Source organism: Ixodes scapularis, unplaced genomic scaffold, assembly GCF_016920785.2.
Source record: "Ixodes scapularis isolate PalLabHiFi unplaced genomic scaffold, ASM1692078v2 PGA_scaffold7__128_contigs__length_106722199, whole genome shotgun sequence".
Classification (NCBI taxonomy): Eukaryota; Metazoa; Arthropoda; class Arachnida; order Ixodida; family Ixodidae; genus Ixodes; species Ixodes scapularis.
This window is the reverse complement of record NW_024609882.1, coordinates 25,480,458-25,484,717: the sequence shown is the minus strand read 5'-3', so window position 1 is coordinate 25,484,717 and position 4,260 is coordinate 25,480,458.

Here is a 4,260-nt window from a genome sequence, read left to right as displayed (position 1 = left end):
GCAAAAAGCAAGCCGCATCCTCACAGGGTATCAAAGTTGAGGCCAGCGTTTACGGATGAACTTTTAAGGAAACGCAATAAATTCGACCTCATTACTGCACAAAAGTTACTATGATGTCTTCCTCGTGTCATCATATATCTCCCACTCAAATTTTATGCTGATAGAAGGTTAACTTCTCGCAAACGCTGAGATCGGCTAGCTACGACGAAGGCCCTTAACAAGCGTCCCCTACTCCTCGCTAAGCCTTTTTGGACGAGCTTTTACTGACGCCCGAGATCTGTGCCGGGAACGGTGTCTGAAATTATCTCGGCATACTTAGTCAGGAAGAAAGCAAACACATAACAAATATCATGGCCATTACCAACCGTCAAATGCGCTTTGAATTCGTTCGAGCACTTGTCTGAAGAATGTCGTACCGTGCCCCGGACGGGCATGAACCCCAATGCGGTGCGCATAGGGGTTCATGCCCGTCTGACGCACTTCCGGCGAACGGAGCGACATTCTTCACACAAGTGCTTGACTTTTGCATTCTTAACACGGTCTGTATGCACGAATGTGCCTATATGATTGCAGGATAACTTTATGCGCATACGCGATGTTGAATATTAGTGAAATGCAAGCGGGTGGGGACTTCACTTCGTGCAGTGCTGCGTGTCAGTACAGATAAGAGATAAGAAGTGTGTTAAAATTGAGCTTTTCAATGGCACCTCCGAGTTTTACCTCGCATAATCAGGCACATTAAGAAAAACAGTAATTGCAAAAAGAAATATTTCGTCTATGGACGCACGAAGCAAACAAACTTCCTGATCAACAACACTAATGTAAAGGCGCGAGCTCGATATATGCATACTTATTGTTTGCTACAGCTTGTTGATTCGTACACAAGCAAGATCCCCGAGCACCCGAGCTTCGCAGCGTCGAGACTCCCAGCACTGGCTCGTCCACATACCTCGATTGGAGCGCTAACAGGAAGGCTCAAGTACAAAAATACAACGAGCATGTGTTCAGACAAGCTATACGTCTCGGGCTTGTGCTAAAGCTTCGAGGTCTGGCAATTTAGGCTAGTTTAGAGACCACAAATGACGCTCTCGGGACCAGAAAACAATCTCTTGTCGACGTGTCGATCGAAACCGAAACCATGCCACCCTCCTCCCTGGCCAACTAGTTCCCAGAGTGCAACGCGCGCCGTGTTGCATGCAGGGCTTTATGGAAGTAGTCTATTGGCTATGTCTAAAAATGAAAACCTTCCTTCATTTAGGGATTCTCGGGGAAGAATGATGTATTAACGCAGACGTAGACAAACAAGTGTTAAAAGTTTTAGACAAAACCCCGAGACTCGGGGGAAAAAAGTACAACACAACACGGAGTCTCAAACACCGCAAGTTGGGCCATCGGATGTCTCAACTGGAGGCAGAGATTGCGTACATCGGTATGTGCCTCAGGATCAAGTACAGCGACCGTGATCGCTTCGGACTCCTGGCGTCAATGCAAGTTGGGGGGCATCACAAAAGGAAGGTACTGAAGGATAAGAGCTGTGTTTCAGACTTCGTGTTGTGTTGTCCTGAGTTTGTAAACATGTGTCGCCTCATGCCTCACCACCCTGCGGGCACGACGCCGCATGAGCGCAAAGCTTTCACCATCGAAGGCGCCTTGTCAAATTTTGGTGCTCGTAGACTTTTGCCTTTTCTAAGCACTCCCGAATCCCCACTCAAGCTCACCAGCCCCCCTTTCTCTCCTAATGATGGCCTTTAAGCGCCGCGGTAGTACCGCCTGCCTGTTTTGTCCGCGGGCCAGAGAACCACCATGCATCTTCTGGGCTTCTTGCTTCCACACCGGGGAAGCAGACAAACGCTCGCCGACGTCGTCTTGTCGGAATCCATTCCTTTCGCTGTCCCCTCTTTGCTCGCTTTAAACTGGTTGTCAATCAGGCTCATGAGTCCTGCCTGTCATTTTCTTCTGGTTTTGACTTTTCAAGCAGGCCTCTCCGTCGCCCCGGTGCTTTTTGTGCTTGGCGGAGGTGAGGAGGGCGGTAGGTCAGCATGCATAAAGAGTCATTTCATTTATTTCGGCTCAGGAGAGACGAAGGTACAGCAGATAGGCCGAAGGCCCATATTAGATAACCTGCAAACACACAAACTAAAAAAAAAAGAGGGAGGGGGAGGGGGAGGGGGAGGGGGGGCTCGGCAGCTTGGTCCTGAGGACAGGAGGGGCTCAAACCTACCCTGCCCCCCCGCTTCCGGAGCCCCTGAATGAGCAGGCGCCGTATGCTTGCGAAAAGAGCGTTCGTACTAAGGGCAATTCAAACACTTCCGTCGAGTCCGACCGCTTGCAACTACAACGGCTTGGGACATACGGGTTGCTATGCCCCTACAAAAACGATTTTTGACCTTTTATTGAAAACGTGTTGACTTCTTGTTGACTGATTACTTTCTTCTGACTTCGCCTTTCTGTTGACATGGTCAACAGAAAGTTTGTTGACTTTGTGTTGAAACATTTCTGGTGATTTTCTTCAGCCTGAGTAAAAAAAAAAAGGTGTTGACTTTCTATTAACTTTATGTTGATTTCTTGCGGCTGACTTTCTGTTGACATGGTCAACAGAAGGTTTGTTGACCTTGTGTTGAAACTTTTCTGATGATTTTGTTCAGCCTGAGTCAAAAGGAAAGCTGCTAACCTTCTATTAACTTTATGTTGATTTTTTTTTTCTGTTGACTTTCTGTTGACAGTGTAATCAGATGGACTGCAGACGTTCTGTTTACTTCGTCTTGAAAACTTTCAGTTGGCTTTCTGTAGCCAGTGTCAATAGAAAAGCTACAGACTTTCTGTTGATTTTTATTAAACATTTTACACCTCGACTTGATCTCAAGAGTCCCTAAGTTTTTCAATAGTCTCTGACAAGGTGAGAACGGAAAGCAGCTTCAGTTGTCCGGCCTCCAGCGCGAGCCTACTACCCTTGACAACGCTGCGGCGTGGAACCGGCGCGACGATGACGGTGCCGTTCACGAAATTCCTACTGCTTACGCTGGTTAGTAGATTAGTGCCTGGCGCACGGTTTGCTGTATATGCTTTGCCGGTTCCACCCCAAAATCTTTACAACAGTGTCAAAAAGCACTCGATTCGAATGTCGCGTGTGCGAAGGCGTTTTCTTTTGTTGCGACGGCTTTCGTTTTACTTGTTACTGCTCTTGCTGTGCGGGGACGTTGAGCTAAACCCCGGTCCCGGGCCAACTTTACAGATGATTTTTGATGGACAAGAAGCAATTAAGGCCCAACTTCAAGGCATTGAGGCCAATCAAGTAACGCAAAATGTGGTTTTGGAAGATGTAAAAAAACGGCTCTCATCGTTGGAAGCACAGGTTGCAACGCTGACAAACTTGGAGTCAGTAGTGAATGAGTGTAGAAAGAGCTGCGAAAACCAGCAGCGTATCACACATTCGCTCATGTCAAAGGTTGACGATCTTGAAAACCGTAGTAGGCGATGCAACCTAGTGTTTTACGGTGTTGCGGATACAAATGCGCAAGAAACATGGTCTGTATCTGAAACATTGGTTCGGGAAATATGCGAGACAAAACTTGGCGTAAAGCCTACAACAATCGAAAGAGCACACAGGATTGGCAAATTCCAGGCGGATAAAACTCGACCTATAATTGCTAACTTCGCGTCGTTCAAAGAAAAGCAAACTATCCTAGGAAATGCGAAACACTTGAAGGGAACTCGTATCAGTGTATCGGAGGATTTCTCTGACATAGTGCGCAGAAAACGACGGCATCTCTGGGAATTTGCCAAATCACGCAAAACTGACGATACACGAGTTAGACTCAGGCATGATGTTCTGTATCTAAATGATGTTAAATATGTTTTCGACGATGATACAAGTCAAGTAGTCCAGTTCAAGTGACCGAGTACTGGCTTGCCCAAAACTGCTTCCTTTGTTGTAATTAACTGCCGGAGCATCAAAAACAAAATTGAAGATTTCAATAGCCTGATACAAACTGTTAAACCGTCGGTTGTTATCGGGACGGAATCCTGGCTGGACGAGGATATAGCTGATAGCGAGGTATTTCCCGAGCATTTTACGTGTTATCGAAAAGACAGAAATTGTCACGGCGGCGGTGTGTTTATCTTGGTCGACCAAAATATTCCTTCAAGCAGAATAGAAGTTGAAAGCTCGTGCGAGGCGGTGTGGTGCCAATTGAGACTTTGTAATGGAAAAACCTTATCAGTATGTTCTTTCTACCGGCCACCAGCAAGTTCAGTTGAGGT